Raw genomic sequence first — 27693 nt, 5'->3', positions numbered from 1 at the left:
GGAAATGGAGGTGGGTGAAGGGAGGGAAAGGGGGACTGAGTGAGTGGGAGGGAGGGAGAGGGGGGACTGAGTGGGAGGGAGTGAGGGAGCGGGGGGACTGAGTGAGAGGGGGGGGAGGGGGGGGGGGAGGGGGTGGGGGAGGGGGGTGGTGAAGAGTGAGGGGAGAGAGAATGAGGGGGAGGTGAGAGACAGAGGGATGTAGCCCGTTTTAACGGGCTTTACGGCTTGTATTACTATATTTTATGATTTTTTTTGTTAGCCACATTGAACTGTGGATATTCGCAGGATAAAAATGTTTTAAATAGTCCAAAAAAAAGTTGAAAAATTGGAGAATTTCATCAGGTATCTCAATTTACAGCTGAAGTTGTTTAAGAAGAATCTTTCAGAGGCACTGAGAATTCAGGACGACACTATGCCTCCTATGAGCAAAGCTTAATTCCTACCTTCTGAGAAGAAATATGGAGGACAAGGAGAAGGAGCTCTGGCTGGGAACCGATTGACTGATAGTGTAGAGTTAACTAAGAATTTGCCATTCTGGGTCAGACTGAGGGTCCATCAAGTCCAGTATTCTGTTTCCAATATTGGGCAATCCAGGTCACAAGTATCTGGCAAGTAACCAAACATTAAATAGATCCCATACTACTAATGCTGGTAATAAGCAGTGGCTATTTCCTAAATCAACTTGATTAATAGCAGTTTATTGACTTCTCCTCCAAGACCTTGCTGAAACCTTTTTTAAACACAGATACAGTAACTGCCTTAACTACATCCTCTGGCAACAAATTCCAGAGCTTAATTATGCATTGAGTGAAAAAGAATTTTCTCTGCTTTGCTTTAAATGTGCTACTTGCTAACTTCATGGTGTGCCCTCTAGTCCTTGTATTATCTGAAAGAGTAAATAACCAATTCACATTTATCTGTTTAAGTCCTTTTAGGATTTTATAGACCTCTATCATATTCTCTCTCAGCTGCCTTTTCTCCAATATGAACTGCCCCAACATCTTTAGCTTTTCTTCATAGGGGAGCCATTCCATCATTTTGGTCGCCTTTTTCTTTACCTTCTCCAGTGCAACTATATCTTTTTTGGGATTCAGCAACCAGAATTGCACACAGTACTGAAGGTAAAGTCTCACCATGGAGCAAGACAAACATTTCCCATTTTATTCACCATTCCCTTCCTAATAATTCCTAACTTTTGGTTTGCTTTTTTTGACCGCTGCAGCACACTGAGCAGACAATTTCAATATATTATCTACTATTACACCGCGGCCTAGCTCTTTTTCCTAGTGGTGATACCTAATATGAAACCTAACATTGTGTAACTGCAACATGGGTTATTTGTCCCTATATGCATCACCTTACACTTGTTTAAATTAAATTTCATCTTCTATTTGGATGCCCACTTTTCCAATCTCTTAGTCCTCCTGCAATTCATCACAATCTGCTTGAGATTTAACCACTCTGCATAATTTTGTGTCATCCACAAATTTGATTATCTCATTCATTGTACCCCTTTCCAGAACATTTATACATATATTAAAAAGCACCGGTCTTAAGTACAGATCCCTGAGGCACTCTACTGTTTACCTTGTTCTACTGAGTAATCTGACCATTTAATCCTACTCTCAGTTTCCTGTGTTTTACCCAGTTTGCAATCCATAAAAGGACATTGTCTCCTTTCCCACGACTTTTTTATTTTCTTAGAATCCTCTCATGAGGTACTTTGTCAAATGGCTTCTGAAAAGCCAAATACACCACACATCTACCAGCTCACCATTATCCACATACTTATTAACCCCTTCAAAAAATGTAGGTTTGTCAAGCAAGACTTCTTTTGGCTAAATCCATACTGACTGTGTCCCATTGAACCATCTCTATCTAATAGGGATGTGAATCGTGTGCCCGATCGTTTTAACGATCGGGTTCGGCTGGGGGGGGGGGGGGGGAACTCTGATCGTTAGAGATGTGAATTGAGATCGGTTCCGATTCCAATTCACATCACTAATTTTTTTTAGTGAGGCCTGCGCCGATAAAAAAAACCCACCTCGGCCCTTTAAAATTACCCCCTTAGCCTCCCCCACTCTCCCAACCCCCCCCCCCCCCCCAAAACGTTTTACACATACCTAGTGGTCCAGGGGGACCGCGTGGAGCGATCTCCTGTTCTTCAGAGTTCCCAGTCCCTCCTTGGTCTGGCCTTCTCCTGAGTTCCTGTCTTGTGGTCCTCGTCTGTCTTCTGTGTCCTGCCCTGTTGTTACACCTTGCCTCATCTCCTCAGATTGGACTCCTGGCTTGACTTCAGTTTGAACTCCTGGCTCTGTCTTTGTTTTGAATCCTGGCTTGACTTCGGATTGCTTCTCGATGCTGCTTGACCTCCGCCTGCCCTGTGACCACTGCCTGCTCATCATCTTGATTAAACTCTACCTGCTCAGACTACTACTCGGACTTCAACACTGCACAAACTCCCCCTGCCCTTGATCACAGCCTGCACCAGTGTCTACTGTCTGCTGCCTGCCCCAATCACTGCTTGGACTGTCTCTGTTCAACTCTTGTTGACCTGCTACACCTTCCATAATGGATTCATCTCTTCCCAGAGGCCTGCGCCTAAGTCCAGCCGACCCTGGCACCCAAGAGTTCAACCTAAGGGGAACAAGGGCAGCCAGCTTTGCCTGATGATGGTGGAGACCTGCAGGGCTCTTCTCTGTGGGTTGTGCCAACCTCAAATCAATCCAAGGGTCCACTTCCACAACAAAACTTCACTATCCACTGTTTCAGCAATAATTTCATTTATTTGCTCACCATAGAGGTCAGGTTTACTGGCTTGTAGTTCCCAGCCTCCTCCTTACTTCTACTTTTATGACTAGGAGCCACATCCACCTGTCTCCAGTCCTCCAGAACTTTTCTCGAATCTAAAGAAGCACTGAAAAGGTCAGCCAGTGAAGCTGAGTTCCATTAGTACCCTTGGATGTATTCCACCTGGCCCCATTGCCTTAGCTCCTCACAAATACACTTTTCTGAAAACTGATTGAGGTTTACCTCATTTCCAATCTTATTTGAGTTTGTTTTATATGATCCTCCTCCTGGCCCTTCCACAGTGAACACTGAACAGAAATATTTGTTAAGCAATTTTGCTTTTCCTCATCAGCTTCTACATATACCTCCCTTTCATCTCTGAGTCTCACAATTCCACTTTTGCACTTCTTTCTATCACTAGCATATTTAAAAAAAAAAAGTGTCCCCCCCCCAATTTTACTGGGTTTGCTATTTTTCCTTCCATTTAAATTTTTCCATTCCTGACTAGTTTCCCAGGTTTTCTTAGCTCTTCCATCCGAGCATGAACCAGTTGCTACAAAAGAGAGAGAGAAGCTTTTGTTCCTGACTCACTGTGCCTTGCCGCCAGTTCCAGTTGTTACCTGGTAGCTTTGACTCCGCCCCTCCCCCCCACTGATGTAATCTACGCGGATGGGTCTAAAGCTGGCAACTGACACTGTTCTGACTCTTCCTCCGCTTAATGCGATCCTCTCTCTGGACCATTCAAGCATGAACCAGCTGCTACAAAAGAGAGAGAGAAGCTTTCCTTCCTGACTCACTGTGCATTGCTGCCAGCTCAGCTGTGACCCGGGAGCTCTGACTCCAACCCCTGCTGATGTCATCTGCACAGGGAGGGGTCAAAAGTTGGCGGCCAATGCCGAAGGCACAGCGCTCCAGAGGGGCACTTGATCTATCATGTGCCCGAAGGAGTTCTTTTGTTTGCTCCTTCATGTGCGATGAGTGCTGAGTGCTAAAAACTATGGAACTATAGCATCCGCTTATATAGATTCATCATTAATGAAGATACCAGTCATTACAGGTCACATAAATATGGTAGTTTATGAGCTATTTGTTGCGACTGTCGCTGCCCGACATCTTCACCACTTCCACCTTACCGCTTTGGTGACTCCCTCTTTGCCTGTGAGAAGTTTGGCTGCCGCGGCGTCCTCATGCCATCCCCCTCCGGCGTCCCGTACCGGCTAGATGCTGCACACCGCCATGTTTCCACGGAGCCTAAGGGCATGCGTGCGGTGCTGCCCCGATTGAAGTACCAGCAGTGGCGCGAACCTCAGGGGCATCCTCCTGAGATGACGTCATCCTCACCGGATATTTAAGGTCTCTGAAATCGCTAATGGTCCAGTTAGCAAAGGATAGGTTTACCGGACAAGGGTTATATTTAAGGTCTCTGAAATCGCTAACGGTCCAGTTAGCAAAGGATAGGTTTACCGGACAAGGGTTATATTTAAGGTCTCTGAAATCGCTAACGGTCCAGTTAGCAAAGGTTAGGTTTGTCGGACAAGGGTTATACTACCTAAGCTACTCTGCCTCCTTGGACTTACCAGGGGTACCCGCTCCTCGGGGGCCTCGCTTTCTCTTTGCTTTTCAGATCGCAGTCTGGAACCGGTACTCGCTCTTCGAGGGCTCTCGTTCCCAGACTTGCTACTGAATACCACTTCTGCCAGGAAGTCATCGCTGCCTACAACATCAGTGAGTTCTTCTCTCTCTCTCTCAGAGCGTTCCCTGGAACCAGGTACTCGCTCCTCGAAGGCCTACTCTTTCCAGCTCCTGGGCTGCTTCCAAGAACTGTTGTGTGAGTGTTACCATCAAGGTTCTGAACCTGAACTCTGCATACCCTGCTTACTCACTATATTCAGTTTCTCTACAGCTCAGCTATCCAGGATCGCTGTTCCAGTATCGGAAGGACTACATCCCAGCTGGGCACTTCAGTCACTACTGCCACCTCTGGTGGTTCAATATACTGTTTAATAAAAGAACTAGCGTGTGTCTGTCTCCATACTCTGAGCCTGACCGATGGTCCCTCTCGGGATCTTTCCCCGGGGGCACGGTCATCTACTACCGGTCCAAGGATCCACCCACAACTACCTCAAACACTAACACTATTCAAACGTGATGCAGAGGTCATCACGTTTGATGATTTAGTAAGCATTATGCTTACTAAATATGTATCATTTGTGTTGATTAATATTCAAGCTGTAAATAAAAAGGTTCATATTACACATGATTTATCCTGCAGAAAAAGCCTGATTTTTTCTGTATTACTGAAACATGGCTTTGCATTTGGATCATGAATCTCTGTATCAAATGTGTCCCTCGGGGTTTCTGTCACATCTCAGCCTAGAAGAAAAGGATGGGGTGGTGGCCTAGCTTTAATATACAGGGATTGTTGGAAAATGTCAGTTGAAAACCTGAGTGGCGAATCTTCATATGAAATGTTAATCTTGTTTTCTGAATGTGTGAGCTTTTGTCTGGTATACTGGCCTCCAAATTTAATGCAATTAGATCTTTCACCTTTTTTTGAGCAGCTAGTTCTATCAAAAGAAAATCTATACAAAATGATTGACCTTGGAGATTTCAGTTTACACACTGATATTATCCCACTATCTAATTTATGCTTCTTATTTTTAAATATCATGACCTCTTTAGATGGAGTTAACTGATCAATACCCCTACACATAGGGTAGGCACTATCTTAATTTAGTTTTTATCAATTTCACATTAGCCTGTTCTAGACTGTCAAGCCCAGAGGTCTGTCCAGTCCCTTGGTCAGACCACTCACTGATTTCATTTCAAGTTCATTGTTCGATTTTGCTATTGCCAGTGAAACCTCCAACTGAACTCATTCATAAGAGAGGATATATTGATCAAACAAAATTTTCTGAAGCAATAACTCATAAATTATCAGTTTTCAACTCATTAACTCAACTACAATTGAAACAGCCATTGAGAATTGGAATAAAATGTTGTTAGATGTTCTAGATAAAATCGCACCTCTAAAAACTGTTCTGTACTAGCAAATACATGAGGACAGGAGTTGGATAGCACCTGAGTTAAAAAATGGCCGTAGCCAGCTGCATAAACTAGAATGCTCTTGGCAAAAGCAACATACATCAGAGCATCTAGAAGCATTTAAAACCAAATTGCAGAATTATAAAGATTTAGTTATGCTAACAAAAAAAATGTTACTACTCAAAACAAATCTGGGTAATAGGATACAATTCCAGTTTTGTTTAATATTGCAAGAAAATTAACAAATGACCCAGCAAAAAAAATAACTAATTAGGGAAGCTCCACTGGCAATATTAATTGTGAGGATTTTAAAAACTTTTTAAACTGTAAAATAACCAAGTTACTAACCACCTTTCAAACAGTGCAACCATGATACTCAAATGCAGAAGTTCAGACCACACCTATGTGGTTGACCTTTGACACCACATCTGCAACTGAGGTCTCTAATATAATATCGAAAATGAATCCTTCCTTTTGCCCCTTAAATGTTTGTAGTGTACCTACCCCGAAGATACCTAGAGATATAATTGCTTCGACTCTGGCCAATATCATCAGTCTCTCATTAAGAGAAGGGAATGTGCTTACTACATTAAAATGGACATCAGTGAGGCTGTCATTAAAAAAACAAGGACTAGATCCTAAAGATTCTGCAAATTACAGACCGATTTTATCTTTATCTTTCATTTCTAAAATCCTAGTGATGTAGTCTTAAGACAATTGTCAGAATATATAGAAGAACATCTGATCTTGAACCAATTCCAATTTACATTAAGAAAACATTTAACACAGAAATTTTGATGGTCTCATTAACTGATAATCTAAGAAGGGGCCTAGATGGTAGGAACAGCTATGTCCTAGTAGTTGGATATATCATCTATGTTTAACACTGTAGACCAGTGGTCCCCAACCCTATCCTGGGGGCCCACCAGCCAGTCGGGTTTTCAGGATATCTGCAATGAATATGCATGAGAGAAAATTTGCATGTACTGCCTTCATAACATGCAAATTTTCTCTCATGCATATTCATTGCGGATATCCTGAAAACCTGACTGGCTGGTGGGCCCCCAGGACAGGGTTGGGGACCACTGCTGTAGACCATGTGATTTTACTCTTTTGTTTGAAGGAATGTGGCATTTCAGACCAAGGGTTGGCTTGGTTTAAATCTTACCTGTCTGAGCGATACTCACAAATAAGAATGGGATAGACTTAGTTTTTGGGTATTTGCCAGGTTCTTATGGCCTGGATTGGCCACTGTTGGAAACAGGATGCTGGGCTTGATGGACCCTTGGTCTGACCCTGTATGGCATGTTCTTATGTTCTTGGTAAATTAATTCTACTGGCATACCCCAAGGCTCAATCCTCTTATTTATTTATTTATTTTTAATTTTTATATACCGACATTCTTGTATAATATACAAATCATACCGGTTTACATTAAAACAGGAGATGCAGGAAAAAAGTTACCTTTGTCAAATACATTGAACATTAATAACAATGAAAATTGTTAACAAGGGATAACAACTATGAAAAAAGAGAAAGGTAAACAAAAGTGGAAGAAACATAGAAGTTAAATAAAATGTCTTTATTTATTTTATGTCTTGTCTTTATTGTTCAATATTTACTTAGCACCCATCTGCAAAATTCTAGTAGACCTCAGTGAAGGTTATACGATCTTTGCTGATGATCAAAATGCAGTCTACATGGACCGATACAGTTTGTGCAATTGGGTTTGCTTGTCTACCAGCAAACAATGGCTCCATCACATCAAACTAGCACTAAATGTGTAAAAACAGAATTCATGGTAATTCAATGAGCATTCCAGTCTACACAGTTAAAATAATCCTAAATTTCCAATTATTCCATACGCTAAAAGCCATGGGATATGGCTGGACAGCAAACTGTCTTTTCATCATCATATTAAAACAGTCATCAGGAGCGTTTTTTCAAACTTAGGGGTCATTTATCAAATCATGTTATGGCGTTTTTGCACGCATTAAGGGCCTTTAAGGGCTGTGAAAACCCCTTAATGCCTGCGAAAGCACCATAACGCATGCTGCGATAAAAATTTGAAAAAGAGGAGGAGTTAGGGGCAGGACTCACATTTTTACGAAGCCCTATCACACAGCTTTAACTACACCTTTTTCATTAGCATTAGGCTATGCGATAGGTTGCGTTAGGGCTTTATTGCACCTTGTGATGTTTTTGCCCATGCTGTTACCCAGGTAGAGAGTCCATCAAGCTAGGTTGAGAGAACTTTGCACAAACCTCATCTTTGGGTGAGTTTCCTCACTCCGAAGGTCCTCAAATCTTCACAAGAGCGCACTGTGCTGTTTGTACGTCTCACTTTGAATGTCAAAGTGGCCCCTAATCCCTACACTAATACCTAAACCTCACCTCGAGTTACTAGGTGGGCTTCCCATAGAGATATAAATACCTATCTAGTGCAAGCACATTATGGTTAGGTGCTCTCTCTACCATAAAACACACCCCTTTTCATATCACATGCAATATTTTTCACATTTTGATAAATCCAGGCCATAGAGTACTCTGTGGTTTAAGAACACTGTTAGAATCTGAAGACTTTAAATTAATGGTTCAGGCATCTGTGCTGCCCACTATAGACTATTGTATTGCAATCTACCTGGGTTTGCCGGCATCCACTCTTAAGCCCTTACAGCTACTGTTAAATGTAAATGCCACAGCTCGTTTGATTTGTGGCAAAAAGCGTAATGAGCATATTACACTGACCCTTACGCATGTGCCGTGGTTACCCATTCAGTATCGGGTCCAATTCAGAATAGCACTAATAATTCATAAGCTGCTCAGTATAAACTCACAGCCCTGGAAAATTTCTTGTTGCGAATTTATCAACCAACAAGAAATTTAAGATCTCAGGAAAGAGGGCTGCTTGAAATACTATCAATCAGGGCAGCATGACTATCACAAGAGAATGTGCATTTTCCATAGCAGCGCCTACCATTTGGAACACTTTACCAGCAGTGTTAAGGATGATGGAGTGTACAAAAACATTTAAGCCACTTTTGAAATTGTTTTTGTTGGGAATAGCTTTCGGCTAACAGAACAATTAGTGCTAGTTCAATTTGTCATAAAAAAGAAAGGAGCACTAAAATGAGTCCAGAAAGGCAGAATTGTACATTTCTTGAATTTGTTTATATTATAGTATATTTAGTATAATGTTTTAAATTGATCATGTATGTTGATGTGTAACTTGCTTAGGGCTCTGCATTAGCGATCAATAGATTTTAATAAAATACAAAATAGAAATACAAAGATTGTTGCCTGTCTTCCTCAAAGCTTAAGAAAATGGTTGCTGCACTGACCACTGCTTACACCTATACACTGTCACCAGTTCCAAGCACATTATAAGAGAAAAGGTTGCTATCTATAGGAAAATGGGATGTTGCCACTAGAGATGAAGAGGAATTTAAGCTGCCAGTCCTGCATGAGCTATAAGAGGAAAAATTGATGCCACTGATGGTGACCCTTGTCCCCAAAAAGAAGGAGTTGAAAATACTGATGCTTTTTAACTACTTACCTGAGGAGATGGCCTAGCTATTGCTACCATTACTACCTTACCACCACCATCTCTGGCTTTGAGTAAAAGAAGAATTTAAGGCCTCAGACATACTCCTGCTACCCTACATTTATAAAGAAAAGGTAGTATACTAGTGGCCTGACAGCTACTGCTGCCACAAGCTTTCAGCTGACCTTGAGCATATGAAGAACTGTTCTGAAAGCCAACGCCAGGGAAAAGAGTGAATAAGGATGCCTGAAGGCTATTGCTGCCTGCAACACCTGGCAGGAAGCCCTAAGAGCTGATGCTTTGGCTATTTGAACTGAGGAAAGGAGGAGGCTTGAATTTGAAACACCAAGAAAGTGGGAAAAGAAAGGTCTTCCAGCAAGATGGCTGCCTGAGAAGTTACAGTATCAATGATGCGCCATCGAAGTGATGTTAATGTGTGACCAAATGCAATGCAATGATTCATTATTGCAGCCTGTGTCTTTAAAAAGAAAGAAAGAGAGAGAGAGAGAGAGAGAGAGAAAGAGAGAGAGAGAGAGATACTTACTATAGTGCCTATGCCCTAGACAGGTGTTTTAATCCCTATGGGAGGGCCACCTACTAACTCGGGGTGGGGATTAGGTATGAGCGTCGGGGGTTGGGGGCCACTTTCGCATTCCACATGAGACCTACGGAAAGAACAGTGGTCTCTAGTGAAGAGTTGCTGGCCGTCGGAGTGAGGAAACTCACTCCAAGAAGAGATTTGGGCTACATTCTCTCCACCTAGCTTGTTGTTGCCCAGGTAGAGTGTCCAGCAAGCTAGGTGGAGAGAACATTGCCCAAATCTCCTCTTGGAGTGAGTTTCCTCACTCCGACGGCCAGCAAATCTTCACTAGAGACCACTGTTCTTTCCGTAGGTCTCATGTGGAATGCGAAAGTGGCCCCCAACCCCCGACGCTCATACCTAATCCCCACCCCGAGTTAGTAGGTGGCCCTCCCATAGGGATTAAAACACCTGTCTAGGGCATAGGCACCATCGTAAGTCTCTCTCTCTCTCTCTTTCTCTCTGATAACCTGTTACTGGCCTGTATTTTTCAAATTTGATTCTGCCTCACATAAAGATGGTAATGCAGCTTTCACTATCTGGTCTCTCAAACTAGGTACCTGTGTATAGGTAATGAAAGGAAAATCTGAAAACAATCTGATGTAAAGCCAATGCTGTCTAATACTTTTATCTACCAAGTAGGACTTGTTAGAATGTTATGAAATACACAACAATTGGTCCTCTTCTTGTCTCCTCTTATACTGTAAAATTGCACTTCTATCAGAATACAAAGCTCTTCTATATGCTTTTTTAACTGCTGATAATGGATGCCAGCATTCAAAAAATCAGAGTGCTAATACTTGGCTTGAACCTTAAATTCTTTAGTCATGGAACAAATTCTTCTGATCCTGAAGAACTGACTGAAAGGCAAGTCTAATCTAAAAGCACGAGGCTCATAGCCATTCGGGCTCCAATAGTGAATCATTGTGTGGCATTTGGTCACACATTCACATCCCTTCGATGGAGCATCATTTATACTGTAACCTGTTCCCAACATGGTGGAAACATTCAAGCAGCTTTGAATTTCAAAGAACAACACTGGATTTTCCTGTTGATTTTGATTCAACCAAATGGGCTCCTGTTGTATCTGTGAACCCTTGGGCTGAGGTGAGATTGGATCTATGTGCAGGGAGGAGCCCTGCAGGTTCTCACTATTAGCAGGCAGACCCAGGCCAGCCCACGTTCCCCTCAGGTTGAGCCTTTGGGTGCTGGGGCCAGCAGGACTTAGGTGAGGTCCTCTGCTGATGACTGGAGACATGGTCCAAGGCCAGGCAAGAGTCATAAGCAGATGGCAATCAGGTGTATCGAGTGTCTTGGTAAGGGTCAAGAGGAGGAAGCAGTCAGGCATATCCAGGCAAGGGTTATAGGCAGGGAGCAATTGGGCATATCCAGAGTCCAGGCAAGGGTCAAAACCAAGTATCCATCCAAGGGAGAGGAACAGAGATGGATAGGGCAGAGGCAGGCAGGCAAGGCAGATATTGACTGGCAGATGAAGACTGGAAAAACTGGGCAAACAAAGCAGGAACAAGCAGGTTAGCAACAAGCACTACTGAAGATAGCTGGACCTGTTGCTGAGTCAGGGAGCATCAGGGGAACTGCCGTTATATAGGGCAGTACTGGTGACATCATGACTAGAGCCATTGGGACTTTCCTGCCATGGTCCTTTTAAATAGGCTGATGGGTGCACATGTGCCTAAGGAAAGGCGTGGCATATTGAGGCTGGTGGTGTCCTGCCACATGGTGTTTGGCGGCATGTCAGTGGCATTTCATTGCATCGGTTGACAGAATGGCTGGCCTGGCCATAAAGGTAAAGGCGGCAGTTCATGAGGGCAGCCCATAGACCACAGAACACAACAGTTCCTTTGTCACTCATAGGGGCCCTTCATGCTGTAGATGCTGAGCTACCGGAGTCTTTATTACATTGCTGTCTGTTCTGACCAGTGTTGATGGCTCAGCGCTATGTTTGTAAATGGTGGGGCTCTTCTCCTACTATATCTGTGTTTTTGCCCTTAGTAGGTAACATACCTTTTGTTCCTGGTCTTGAAGGGTTTCTTTTTTAAAGAATGGCAGATGAAAGGTATTCTGAATATTTCATCCTTTTAGTATATGGCAATGAATAGCATTTTTTCCTTTGAACAAATGCAAGAACAGTATGACTTGCCAGAATCTCATTGTTACACTTATTTATATGCATTTGTTGAAAGATTGCATGGACATCTTTCATCTGGACTCAGCTAATCTTTTCTCTGTGGGAGATAAGAAAAATAAATTATCCTGTTGGTATAAACTTCCCCCTAGATTCATCAAAATGCTATAAATTTTGCATGAATAATGTCTGTGATAAAAAAAAGGGGCATGGTTAGGGTAATTTTTTAGTTATTGCAATGCATGCTGTTTTAGCACTTCACATAGGTATTTTACTGCAGTGTGTGTTAAATATGAGAGACAGAGAGAAAGAGAGAGAGACTGACTCTATAAGACTTGCATATTTGTCATCTATTTATACCACTATAGGAGGGTCATCTAGTAACTCGAGGTGAGGTTTTGGTGGTGATCTAGGGTTTGGGGGCCAGTTTTGCAAGCACAGTCAGATGTATGAACAACACAGTACACATCAGTAAGATTTGATGTGATTTGAAATGAAGAAAGATACACAAAGATGAGATTTCTACTGTTAGGGTTGTGGACCCTCGGGCCGGCTGAGAGGGTGGATGTTATGCTGTGGGGACCCACAGGAAGCGTCACAGCCGGGAGGCGGCACTGAAGAGACACTGGAGGAGGCTTCACCACTGAAAGCCCGAGGTCCCCCCAGGAGGAGCCTGTAGGAACCTGGGCCTCTTGGACTTAGGCAGGACCCTATGTGACCAAGGATCTGGGCAGCAGCCGAAGAGGTGGAAGATGAGGATGGCTGGGCCCAGGAAGTTGGAGAGACTTCACCCTCGGAAACCCGCAGCTCCCCCGGGAGGAGCCCGTGAGAGCCCGAGCTGCTGGGACTTTGGAGAATCCTCTGGGCCAGCAAGTACCGGATACCTGAGGTGGAGGAAGAGCCGAAGACGGAGTCCAGGGACGAAGCCGAGTCAGAAGCCAGGAGTCAGAGAGGTCCAAACCGAAGCCAGGGGCGAAAGCAGAAGACGGCGTCATGGGACGGAGCCGAGTCAGAAGCCAGAGGTCAGAAGTCAAATCCAAAACCAGGAACGGAAGCTGAAGACGTAGTCAGAAGATGAAGCCGGGTCGGAAGCCAGAAGACAGCAGAGACAATCCAGAGATCAACGCAGCAAATAGAGACTCAGGGAAACTGAGCGAACCTCGTTGCAAGGCCCTGTCCTGGTCAAGCTGCAGGGTTTAAATACCCTGCAGCGTCTGACGTCATCTGGAGTGACCCATTTGAATTTCCTGCGCTGGTCCCTTTAAAGCCTCAGCCCCCGGGCGCTCACGCCTAGGGGGTGGGGCCAAGTGTGTCGAGTCGGCGGCATCTCCCTCAAGCTGGGAGAGCCACGGCAGGCTGGGGATCGGGCCTATTTGACCAAAGAGAGCTCCATGCAGGCCGGGCCGGCCCCAAGGTAGGAGGAGGGACCGGGGCACGGCCCGGTCCCTTAACATCTACAATGTACTCTCACCCTAGCTTGATGTACTCTCTACCTGGGTCCTATCAAGGCTTATAAGTTTGGTATACCAACTTCAGACAAATGTAATAAATGTAAGATAGAGAAGGGATCTTTTCTTCATAAAGTTCTTTTATGTCTTATTCCCTTTTTGAGAGACCATTATATCTACCATCGAGGCAGTGACTTGTGTCCATCTCTCTTTTGATCGTCACCTCCTATTATTAGGTTCTTCAAAATGTAGTCTACCATTGCTAAAGACTCTTTGAAGTTTGTATATTGGCACTGCTGATGGCTTTTTTAAATATTTTAAAAATTTTGGATGAAACCAGATATGAAACCTCCATCTTTATGGATTCATACAATGTCAGACTGGATGCATGCTGAATGACTAGATGTTTTGTTTATGTGACATGTTCTCTTGAAAGATTATATACAAATGTGGGTTAATTTTTTAAATTCATTGCCATTTTCTCTGAAATATTACTTAAAGAGTTTAGGTTTTAAGACACAATGGATTGACTCATAGAGTTCCCTAGTTTGGAATTAGTGTGGATGAATGAACGGGGTGTCTTGTGTTTATTGTCAGTAACGCCTGCGTTACTTCATGGTAAATTATGATAACTGGATGTAGGTTATGCGTTGTACTATGTTTGCCTCAATATTCTTACTGTATTTTATTATTTGTATTGTTTGGATTACTGCCTTTCTACGATATACTTGTTGTAACTACATGTACTTAAATAAGCAAATGAAAAAAAGAAAGTGGGAAAGGTGTAGAGGGAAATGGAAGGGTATAGGTATGATGGGAAAGAAGGAGATGCAGGTAAGGGGAAGATGGAATGCTATCTGGAAAAATGAAGGAGTATGGTGGAATTTGGGGAGCTAAGGTGTCATAGGTACAGTGAAATAAGAAGATGTAGGAGAGATGGCATGGTGGGTAAGAAAGAAGATGGACCTTGGTGCATAAGTTATTGACCTTGGTGCCTAAGTCTTTAAACTCAGATTCTTTGAAAACCCATTTGTTTTTAGAGGCTTTTAAATAATGTTTGTTATATGTTTATTTTGAATTATATGTTTTGTAACATTTTTAGGCCTCTGATTAAATCATGAACTGAAGTCTATATAAAGTGACACAAAATAAATATATCCAACACATTGAATATACAGTAGCTACCAAAGCACACACATTATATTTATTGATCTTCGTTTTCAGCTTTTATTGAATTTTTTGTGGGAATCTATCAGTGTTTATTACAACAAACAAAAAAGGAAGAAAATCATTAGAAAAAAATGTGTCTTTTTTTACACTGATTTTCTCAATTTTTGTTTGTTGTAATAAACACTGATAGATTCCCAGGAACATTGAAATAAAAACTGAAAATAAAGGTCCCTAACCATATTGTATAATTGAAGGAGAGGATCAGATGCCAACTGGGCAAACTAGATTGGTACTTATCTGTTATCAAATTATATGTTTCTGTGTTTTTGTAATGGTGAAGAGTGGAAATAAAAATCACATGTGTGTAAACCCCAACAGTGAAGTTCAGAGCCAGATTTAGGGTGAATGGTACCCGTGGGTGAAAAGCACCCCCCCTCAACTGTCATGCTCTCCCCCCCCCCCCCCCCCCCCCAGTTCTCTCTTCAGCCATGGTGGGGTGGAATCAAGACATTTCCGAACATTTTAGCCCTCTTCCTTTATTCAGGACAGTACCCCCAAAATCTGTACAATCCATAAAAATTCAGGACAGGTGGCAACCCTGCCCTTTTCACCTGCAGACTGACAGCCAGACATTAGCTGTCAAGTGCTTTAAGGTGCTTAAGGTGAGAAAAGCAGTTGAGATGAAAAGCTGCGTTGAAATTTGTCCTCTTGTTCCCACATGCACCAATCGGACTTAAGAGTCAGGCTGGTGAATTATTCAAGCACTGTTTAAAAAAATACCCACAATTACTTCAAATATACACACTATGGTAATGGCAACAAGTAAGGAGGCACAATAGGTGATACCAGTGCTGCCAGAATACAAAAGGCAGTGGAAAGTGATCTCCTTCATCTGTGCATTAGAAAAAAATACACTTTTCATAAGAATATTCCGACCTCTTATTGTGAAAAAAAAAACAACAAAAACTTGTGAGGGGGATAGAGTTATGTTCACTGATCTCTTGAAATCTGATGAAAGACCAAAGTAAAATGATTCTAAATAAGATAACCGGGACATATGTATGTCTCATTTCAGGCCTTTTCCGCGTCTCAGCCCTAAGGCGAAAGTTATCATCTCTTGTCTGCTCAGAATGAGTAGCCCCCAGTTTGCATGTTTACTCCACGACAAGCCCAGCTCACCTTTCTTTCTTATTGTACCCATTGGCTTAAGGCAGGTTGGAAACTGCACTCAACAGGCTGTAACGAGAACATTTACAACCAATTAAATTCTAATATGTTACCAAAACATTTGTATGCACTAGACAGGGGGGAACCCCCCCCCCAAAAAAAAAAACCTACTTTACAATCAGCCTCACATATTGCATTATTCTGTGCAGTTCTCATAGTGGAATGAATTTTCAAAAGCACATATGCGCGTAAAAAGCCATTTTGCACGTGTATATAAGGTTTTTAAAAAATTATCCCGGGGCGGGGGAGGGGATTGTATGCATGAAAGTATGCACAGAATCAATTTCATGCGTGCTTTTACACATACTTGAAAGAGAAGATCCCAGGGGCGGAGTTAGGGCAGGAAAACCATTTACTTCTGTTAATCAAAATTAAGCAAGTACATGTACATGTGACCATTTGCACCTGCTCCCTTGCAGGCAAGAATGTACACGTGTATGCTGCGCAAGGCTTCAGGTGTACTCACTAATATTCAAAGCGGACTTATGCTTGCCTCTGGGGTGTATTTGTAGTGACTCTCCAGCTGCAGTGGCAGAGGCAGTGTTGGAACAGCAATGGGGTTTCAGGTGGTATCAGAGGAGTCACAAACTGTAATTGCCCAGGGGGGAAAGGATAGAAAAGGAATTCTCCTTCTCACCGGGTCTCCCAATATTAGGTATAGGGGTCCGGAACCCACCCAGCAAGTCCCCAAGGGGAAGAGAGAGGAAGCAAATAGAAAAAAACTTGAATGTAAGCAGATAGAAATTTTACAAAATCTGACCAGTTTTTAGCTCCCTAAATTCACAGGACAAACAAATTTAGCAGGTCAGAAAAAAAGGTGGTTCTGAAAAGTTTCCTAGCATGGGTTTTCAATTTAGCCGGCCAGTATGGATTCTTAGCACTAGCTAGCAAAATTTGATTGTACAACTCCGGTCACACAATTAGCTGTCTTAAATTTAGACAGACAAATTGGGCCTGGCTAGATTTAGGGACATTTTCAGCTGCAAACCTGTGTTAGGCAAAGCAAGAAATGTAGGTGCTTAGCACAGATTTTCAGCACTAGGCACCTAACTTAGCCAACCAAATCTAGGCACTGCAATAACAGACCTAAATCTATCTGACCCAGTGCTCTCCAGCCTTCCCCAGCAGCCTGATCTTTCTTCCCTCAACCCCCCCCCCCCCCCCCACACACACACACACACACACACCATCACCACATACCAAAGCCCTGAAGTTAAAAAGATTTTTCTGTAGCTCAGTCTCCCTCCCAATACCACCCCAAAGCCCTTAGGGTTTGGTTTTCTTAATTCCTTCCCCCAATCCAGTGGCAGAAGGAGGTTTCCTTTCCTTCTTCCTGCTCCAGCTCTAAATTACGAGAGCTGCTGGTTGGAGGTTACTGAGATAAGCTGCTGATTTCTTAAAAAACATTTTATTTATGCTTTCCAATAAACATTTGAAATAATTCAATACAGAAATCAAGAAATTTAACAAATTGATATCCTTTTCCATTTACAAATAATTCTGTATATATCAAATATGAATGAAGCAATCCACAAGGAGAATAGTAAAGAACATAAAACGGATAAAGGAAATCTGTGAGAATCAACTCAATGAACAATTGAAAAATAAGGAAGCACCTGTCTATCTACTTTGCCTCATTACCCAAAACTAAAGCTTCATGGGATAGTGAATCCAAACACTCTTTATGTGTCATAAAAAATATATCTCTGATTTTGACGCGTTATCTCGCATTTACATGGGAATTTTATAAGCATTTTCCCCCCAAAGTTTTCTACCTCGGTTTTGAATGCAAGACATTTTTTTCTTCTTATCTGTGTCTGTCGTGACAAGTCAGGATATATCCAAATCGGGGCCCCATGAAATTTCTCCATTCTTTTCCTCATGTAAATGCGAAATACAGCTTCCCTATCGGATGCAAAAACAAATGATACATGTAATATCGCCCTGGATGTTATTTTACTTTCTGCTGTAGCCTCTATAATTTCTGATATGTTTAACTGTGCTTCTGGTGATTTACCATCTAAGGTTGCATTACTCCCCTTTGATGTAACATAGTAAATTTTTGAAAGAGGGGGAATAGATTTTTGAGGCATTTGTAAAACACTAAGCTATTATTTAAACATATCTAATGGTGTAATTAAATCATGTCTTGGAAAGTTCAAGACCCTTAAATTTAAATACTTTAAAGAGTTTTCAATAACCTTAAGCCTTTTATCATAAAGTATTTCAACTTTGGTAAATTTTTGATAGGATCTTTGCAGGTTATTTATTATCTCATCCATTATATGTTGCTCTCCATCTAACTTTGAGATTACAGTCTCAATTTTATTAAAGCGTTGATTAGATGACTCCGTAACTTTAGTTAAGTTCACAATAGTCATTTCCAGGGATTTTATAGCTGACCAAATAGAATCGATTGTGATTTCTTCAGGTTTCAATATTTGTAATACATTATCATTCAGAGTGATAGATTCACTTTGACCCTCTTTAGCTTGGTCACCTTCTCCAGTCCCTTCTATTGTAGATTTTACCACCAAAAAGTCAGAAGAAAATATTTGTGGTGGAGGAGGAGTCTTAGGGGCTCCGGGGCTTAAAGATGCCTCGGCCAGAGGAATTGGCATCCGCTCTATGCCATTCTCCTCAGCGGCCTTGTCTCCCGGATCTTTCACAGATGCTGGTGAAAAAAAAGCTGGGATCTGTGATTGAGAAGGCTCGGTAATGGGAGATGAAGTTGTTATCTCCCTAATCCTTGCCTTCCTCTTAGTATGGGGCATATTTTAAAGGTAAATTAACACTACGCCGCCATAAATCCCTTCAGTTTTCCAGTACCTTATTATAACTATCTCCTTGCGTGGTAATTGGAGGTTTGGAGTGAGGAATTTATGAAATTATAATAGAATATTACTCACAGTTCCTGTGTCTCTGCTAGGAGGAGTGGATGAAAAATTATAGGTATTCTTATTTCCTGAAAAAAACTCCAACAAAACCGCATGCCCCTTTGGCACGTGCGGCTTCAGCGACACGCCGGCGGCATCGATGCGCCACAGGGGCTGGCCTTTAAACTTTAGCTAGTCATCCCTGAATGACGTCGGCGTGAGCAGGAAGCAGGTAATACAGCTTATAGGACTCAGGGGGGCCGGGTTTACACCTCACCCTTTCCTCGCCTTCCACAATAGTCCAGGAAAGTTTCTCCTTCGCTCCTCCTCAAGGTATGCGCCGCAGGGGGCTGGCCTTTAAACTTTAGCCAGTCGTCCCTGGATGACGTCGGCACGGGCAGGAAGCAGGTAATACAGCTTGTAGGACTCAGGGGGGGGCCAGGTTTACACCTCACCCTTTCCTCGCCTTCCACAATAGTCCAGGAAAGTTGCTCCTTTGCTCCTCCAAGCTATATATATATATGTATATATATATACATATATATATATACATATATATATGTGTGTGTGTATATATATATACACACACACACACATATATAGGGCAATGCAATATCATTGCATAAGAAATGTGCATCCAAACCGGGTGCATGTTTTTTGAATGCGCACACAGCCACCTATCCTGGGCGTTCAATGCAATAGACAAATGAGCTACTGAGCTAAAAAGGGCATGCAATGGGTAATTTGCACATCCCTAGCGCTTTGCATCAAGCACCCAGGAGATGAGGCTGAGCATCCACTACAGCCTGGCCAGAGCTCCCTCCCCACCCCCCGACAGGGCTGTTTCCATTTAGTCCTTTTCAATGACACTTGTCAGTAAAGGACCAATCTCCATTCAGGCAGCCTTCTGAAAGGGGATTGTTCCTTTCACTGACATGTGGATAAGTTCTTGGAGGAGAAGTCCATTACCTGCTATTAATTAAGTTGACAGCCACTGCTATTACTAGCAATAGTAATATGGAATAGACTTAGTTTTTGTGTACTTGTCAGGTTCTTGTGGCCTGGTTTGGCCTCTGTTGGAAACAGGATGCTGGGCTTGATGGACCCTTGGTCTGACCCAGCATGGCATGTTCTTATGTTCTTATGTTCTTACATGGAATTTGCATGTGCTGAGCACTATTAGCTATGTGCTTGATTGGGCGCATGTTTTGGACATGCTAATCCCCATGTTGCATCGGGGGTTCTTTTAGCACATCCAAAACGCATGTCCAGTAGAGTGTTACTCAGTGTGCTAGCCTGAGTGCACTATATTACATCAGCCTGTAAGTTAATGAGATGTAAAATGTGGCCATTCCTAAATGGGCATGTTAAAATGAGCATGGACATTTTAGAATGGCTGGAGCTCTGCATTTTGTTAGCAGGCTTTGCAACCATGACATTTCAGCTGCCTCAACAATTTTTTAAAGGACAAATACTTCTAATTAAACTGGAAGGAAAAATCCTTGGGGTTACCACAAATGCTGATCTCAGCTTGCAATCGCATATTAACAACATGGTTAGAAGCTGTTTTGCTCAAATATGAATCATTTGTAATCTGCACTCTTATCTCTCTTGGGATAATCTTGTGGCTGTAATTCACAGACTGGTTAAGGGACAACTGGATTAATGTGATTCCCTGTATATAAGTCTACATAAGAAACAAATGCGCAGATTCCAATGTGTGCAGAACACTGCGGCACGATTTTGTTAGGGCTGAAATTTTATAACCATGTTACACAAGCATTGTATTAGTTACCTGTGGTGACAATGACTGGTGTTTCAGTCCTTATATTAACTTTTAACGTCTTGCTCAAATTAAGTCCACAATATCTGGGAGATAAGCTTAGATAATATGTTCATGCAATGGCACTTTGGTTGGGCCGTGACTTGTTGCTATAAGTTCTCCCCTTTCCAAATGATATTCATCTTACTGAAACTAGAGGCATTTTCTTGTTTCAGCCCTAAACTTTGAAATACTATTTCTAGAGAATTAAGACTTTGCAGACAGTATCTTATTTTAGAAAACTCTTAAAGACTTTGCTTTTTAGTTCATCTTTAAATCTCATGGGAAATGAAGAAGTCATGGTTGGTCCTGAGATTGTGTGTAGGCTCTGGTTTCATACAGGAGTATTCTAAAGGACAGGATTTGTGTCATTTTCAGAATTAATTTATTTTATACTTGCCAGTGTATATTTTGTCCTTTCTATTCACTTCTGTTGATTTTAAGAATTGTATTATTGATATTGTAGTTTTGGGTTCAGTTTGTAGCCTAGGGTCATTTTTTAGTTAGGTGGCTTATAAATATAAATATAATAATAATACTAACTCAAATGTAATATTACCTATTTCCTGGGACAGTCCCCATCACTCACTAGCTGCCTATTATAAGCCCTAACTTCTTTTCCCCGGTCAAAGTCAATACCCATTACTTCCAATCCTCATCCACCCAAATACAGTCAACTTTGCTAGTACCCTCTCCCATCCCTATATTCTTCCCCCCACCAAAGTCAGTCACCATTGCCAGAATTCCTTTCCACAATTCCACTCAAAATTCTGCAGTTCAAAGTTTTATGGAAGTAAGAGATTTTTTTCCTGCTAACTGGCATGGGGATTTGGAGGGTAGTGAAAGGGGAAGGGGGGCATAGAGATTATCTTTCTGCTGAGGGGATTTGAATAGTGGGTTATCAGCCCTGATGTCTGACTTCAGGGAGGGGAATAAGAAGAGAGCACTAGAAAGGATGAGCAGATTTGAGGGGGAAATTGGAAGGAGGGTACTACTGGCAAGAGGTGATTGGCTTAAGAACACAAGATTTGCCATACTGGATCAAACCAAAGGTCCATTAACCCCAGTATCCTGTCTCCAACAGTGGCCAATCCAGATCACAAATACCTGGCAGGATGCAAGGAGGTGAAAAGATTCCATGCTGCTTATCCAAGGGATAAGCAGTGGATTTCCCCTTGATCACCTTCATAATGATTTTACCACATCCTCTGGCAACAAATTCCAGAGCTGTTGTGAACCTGCCCGCGCTCCTCGCGGGCAGGTCCCCTACCTCCTGCGGCCAGTCGGGCCGCTGACGCTGTTTCTTTGCGGCAAGCCTGCCGCTGCCTCTGGGCTCCTCCCCGGATGTCCTCGGCCCAGCTTGGCAGGGCCGAGCAGCCGGGAGCCTTTTCACACGGCCGATACCTCTCTTGCTCCCTGACGTTCCTCCTGGGGTCCTCAAATGGCAGGGAGCCATCCTCACCGCTGCCGGGGTCTTCGACCGGCAGGGAGGCTGTCCCTGCCGGTGCCTGCAGCCAGCTTGCGCCTCCGTATCAAGTGCAGGAGAGTGCCGCTGACAATGGTGCTGCTTCCATCTGCTTCCAGCCTTCCTTAGGTGCCAGCGCGCGCCTCTTCTCCATATTTAAAGGGCCCGTGGCCAGACATGCCCCGGGCTCCACCTGATGACAACTTCCTGCTTCAGCCATATATAAGTGTTCCTCTTCAGTCACTCCTGGCCTTCGGATAAGGTTCCACAGTTGGCTGTGTCTTCTCTCCGGTCCAGGTCCTCCGTGGTCTTCTTCTGCTTTGACGACTTTGTCTTCATGTTCCTGATGTCCTTCGTTCAGGACTCCAGTCATCTTCATGTTCCTGATGTCCTTCGTCCAGGTCTTCAGTTGTCTTCATGTTCCTGATGTCCTTCGTCCGTGCCTCCAGATGTCTTCAGGTTCCTGATGTCCTTCGTCCGTGTGTTCAGATGTCTTCGTGTTCCTGATGTCCTTTGCTTGTACCTCCTGATGTCCGATGTCCTTCCTGATGCCTTTGCCTTCGCCTCTGTCTCCATGCCTTGGTTCCTTGATGTCCACTTTCCTGGTGTGCCATTATTGTGGTCCATGACCAGTCCATGGGTGGACTGTGTAGGGCACCTCACGGTACAAAGGCTATCCATCTCCGCATTGCAACCCTCCGGAAGATTTCTGCTTCAGTCCTAATCCTTGAGAATCGTGAATCCTGTGCTTGAATCTTGCCCCAGTCTTCGGAGCCTATTGCAATTCGCGTCTGTCCATGTCAAGACTCTGTTCGAACCTGCTCCATACCAGCGTGGTCTGCGACCAGTCCCGCGGGTGGACTGTGTAGGGTGCGCCCCGCTGCAGGCCTCTTCAGTATCTTCGTCATGTTCCGGTATCAACTTCCACTATCCCTCCTGGATTCTGCTTCGAGCCCAGCGTGGTCCGCGACCAGTCCCATGGGTGGACTGTGTAGGACGCGCTGCGTTGCAGTCTCGACCCAGTGCTTTGATCCTTGCCTTTGTCTACAGTGTCCTCGCCTGAGTCTTCGTCCAAAATGTTCTGTGTTCTAAGGACTCCATCTGCCTTCATCCTCTGTCCGGCCTGCCGCCTCTTGCCATACCCAGCGGCAGGTCTGAAAGGGCTTGGAATGGTCGGAGGACTGTTGATCAATCAACATTGCATTGTTGGTCATCCTGGGGCGTGCAGGTCCGGTAGAGGGTCAGACCTTGTATCCTTGTCTTCGCTTCAGCCTTGTCCTGCTCCTTGCTACCCGTGCTTGCACCAGCTCACCTCCCGAGGTGTGTCTTGGGGCTCCTCCCTGAGTCATGCCGTGGCCCAAGGGCTCACATCACCTACTTTAGAAAGGACCATGCCTCCGCGCCCGTAACAATAGCCGAAGGCCTCCAAGCCCTCGGTTCGTAACAGCAGCTGAGGCCACGCTCGTAACAGGATCCGAAGGCCTCCAAGCCCTCGGATCGTAACAAGAGCTTAATTATGCTTTGAATGAAAATCTATTTTTTTCCTATTTGTTTTAAATGTATTACCTAGTAACTTCATTGTGTGTCCCTCTTGTTTTTGTACTTTTTGAAAGAGTAATTTACCGATTTGTGTTTACCTGTTCCACTTCACTCATTATTTTATAAACCTGTATCATATCTTTCCCTCAGCCATCTCTTCTTCAAGCTGAAGAGCCCTTACCTCTTTATTTTTCCTCATAGGGGAATAATTTCATCCCCTTTATCATTTTTGTTTCATTTCATCATTTCTCTGTACCTTTTCTAATTCTGCTATATATTTTTTGAGATGCAGTGACCAGAATTACAAATAATACTAAAAGTGTGATCACACTATGGTGCGATACAAAGGCACTATGATATTCTCCTTTTTATTCTCCATTCTTTTCCTAATAATTCCTAGCATTTGTAAGTATAATATTATACCTGGGTGCTGGCTGTACACCGATGGGTCCATATGGGGTAGTGTACAGGAAATTTCCTCAAACTACCTTAAGGGACTGGCCACAGCTAACTAGCCCGGAGCTCTTTAAGGATCACCCTCGCAAGGGATTCTGGGTGAAGGGAGACTCCCCTCACATACTTGGCCCAAAAGGGTTAGACAGGCTCTGGGAAGTAGGCAGAAAACCAGCATATGTGAAGAGCAGTTACGTTTGAGTTTTTTTGTACTGCAAGGTGATCAGTTTTCTTTCTATTTTGGTTTTGCACTGTAAATAAATTTGCACCTAAGGAAACAGCCAGGGTATGCCTCCCTATTCCTTCTGATTGTTTCCTACGCATTGACTGGCCATGTTACCACAGTTAGTAAAAGTATTTTGTGTCTCTATGGAGATGGAACCACTCCTGCTAGCTCTTTTACTGTCTCTTTCCCCAGGGTTGGAATACTTTGTTTGAGGAGTTGGAAGAATTTCTCTTCTTGGTCCCAGAGTGACAGGGGCGACTCTTTGTGCTTGTTTTTCCCTGGGAGAGGTGTATTTGATAGGGATGTGAATCGGGCTTCGGACGATTGAAAATATTGGACGATATTTTCAAAATCGTCAGAAATCGGGGGCTCCCCCAAAACAATAGGAAAACCCCACGATATTGATCGTGGTGGTTCTCAACTTTTTACAGGTACCTGGTGGTCCAGTGGGGGTCCCTGAAGCAATCTCCCGCTCCCAGGCCGTCGGCTGCCACTAATCAAAATGACGCCGATGGCCCTTTGCCCTTACCATGTGACATGGTATCCGTGCCATTGGCCGGACCCTGTCACATGGTAGGAGCACTGGATGGCCGGCGCCATCTTGTGCTCCTACCATGTGACAGGGGCTGACCAATGGCACCGGTAGCCCCTGTGACATAGTAAGGGCAAAGGCTATCGGCGCCATTTTGAATACTGGCAGCTGACGGTCCGAGTGCAGGAGGTCGCCTGGTGCGCGAACAAAGGTACACGATCGCGCAATTTTTTAAAATCTACCCCTGTGTGTGCTGTACATTCTAAGGAAATACACTTGGGATGTTGGCTTAGTGTCCAAAATAAAAGCTTTTACAGGCAATTTGGCGCCTATGGCTGAAGGAAAAACTGCGCCCTCACCCATTATACAGTACATGACACCACAAGTTGAGAGACTCTGTTCAATGTTTGTATAGCAATTGCAAATGGCCAGTGCAAGGTGCCCTAGGAAACCTTTACAGCCTTGCACTGCCCACCCCATCACACCTGCCTCACACACAATTAAAAATTACATGAAAAAGAATATTCAAAGCACAGTTTTCTTTTTTTTTTTAAAATTTAATCTTTATTAAATTTTCAATATTCACATAAAGTAAACATTATACAATACGTAGATTTATATTCACAATTTTAAGTTCAATATCATAAACTTTTCATTTCTTACTCAGTTATATCGCTCAAGTTCTCATCTACTATTCCAAGCAATCCTGGGGGAGTTAACATGGCGGTTTACAAGAAAACAAAGCACAGTTTTCTGAGGTAAAAAATATCACTTACAATATGCTTATTTTATTTACATGCACTGCTGAGGTTTTCAACCAGAAAACCCTGAAAATATGCAAGAGATACTTGAAACTTACATGGTATTAGGCCTACTATAAAGCATCTTGGGCATGGGCATGACCCTCAGAGAGCCACTCAAACAGCAACAACCCTACCTATGAATGTTAATACTATGAAAATTACACCAGACTTAAAATAGTAATAAAACCCATATTAGGAAAACAGAACAATCCAAGCTAATATAGATCCCTACATAGAAACTACACATTAATGGAATAACTCATTTCAGTCACACATACAAAACACAGATAGACCCTCAAATACAGAATAAAGAGACCGTGCAGTATAAATAGAAATGTACAGACAAAAACTGAACTGGAAACTGCAATAAGCCAAAATCTGTATTCACTGCAATGATGTAAACAACAGAAATATTTACATTCCTCATAAAACAAAATTAGTAAAACCATATTTAACGCCCCTTGACTGCTCACCTCGCGGCGCGTCCCTGGGTCCGGGACCGACCTGGCGGGAGCTCCCATAGGTCAGACTCCGTTGGTTCTCACATTCTTGGCACCTAATACCTCCACTTGGGGAAGAAGGTGTTAGTAGATGGGATTTCCCTCCCTTCAGCCCAGTAAAAATAATGGGAATGTGAATAAGACTGGCAGTATGTACAGATATATACAGGTTTATTAGACATTTCTACATGACTATGTACATGACTAGTAGTATGTCAAACAGCACACTAATCTACTCATGGTTAGTAGTCTCTACACAACTATCTACACAACTATATATATTTCTACAAGATAGCAAGAACATAAGAACATAAGAACATAAGAAATTGCCATGCTGGGTCAGGCCAAGGGTCCATCAAGCCCAGCATCCTGTTTCCAACAGAGGCCAAAAACCAGGCCACAAGAACCTGGCAATTACCCAAACACTAAGAAGAACCCATGCTACTGATGCAATTAATAGCAGTGGCTATTCCCTAAGTATAATTGATTAATAGCCATTAATGGACTTCTCCTCCAAGAACTTATCCAAACCTTTTTTGAACCCAGCTACACTAACTGCACTAACTACCTTCTCTGGCAACAAATTCCAGAGCTTTATTGTGCGTTGAGTGAAAAAGAATTTTCTCCGATTAGTCTTAAATGTGTTACTTGCTAACTTCATGGAATGCCCCCTAGTCCTTCTATTATTCGAAAGTGTAAATAACCGAGTCACATCTACTCGTTCAAGACCTCTCATGATCTTAAAGACCTCTATCATATCCCCCCTCAGCCGTCTCTTCTCCAAGCTGAACAGCCCTAACCTCTTCAGCCTTTCCTCATAGGGGAGCTGTTCCATCCCGTTTATCATTTTGGTTGCCCTTCTCTGTACCTTCTCCATCATAACTATATCTTTTTTGAGATGCGGCGACCAGAATTGTGCACAGTATTCAAGGTGCGGTCTCACCATGGAGCGATACAGAGGCATTATGACATTTTCCGTTCTATTAACCATTCCCTTCCTAATAATTCCTAACATTCTATTTGCTTTTTTGACTGCTGCAGCACACTGAGCCGACGATTTTAAAGTATTATCCACTATGATGCCTAGATCTTTTTCCTGGGTGGTAGCTCCTAACATGGAACCTAACATCGTGTAACTACAGCAAGGGTTATTTTTCCCTATGTGCATCACCTTGCACTTGTCCACATTAAATTTCATCTGCCATTTGGATGCCCAATCTTCCAGTCTTGCAAGGTCCTCCTGTAATGTATCACAGTCTGCCTGTGATTTAACTACTCTGAATAATTTTGTATCATCCGCAAATTTGATAACCTCACTCGTCGTATTCCTTTCCAGATCATTTATATATATATTGAAAAGCACCGGTCCCAATACAGATCCCTGAGGTACTCCACTGTTTACCCTTTTCCACTGAGAATATTGACCATTTAATCCTACTCTCTGTTTCCTGTCTTTTAACCAGTTTGTAATCCACGAAAGGACATCGCCTCCTATCCCATGACTTTTTAGTTTTCGTAGAAGCCTCT

This window comes from Rhinatrema bivittatum, chromosome 1 (genome assembly GCF_901001135.1).
Source record: "Rhinatrema bivittatum chromosome 1, aRhiBiv1.1, whole genome shotgun sequence".
Lineage (NCBI taxonomy): Eukaryota > Metazoa > Chordata > Amphibia > Gymnophiona > Rhinatrematidae > Rhinatrema > Rhinatrema bivittatum.
Note: the sequence above shows the minus strand (reverse complement) of the source record.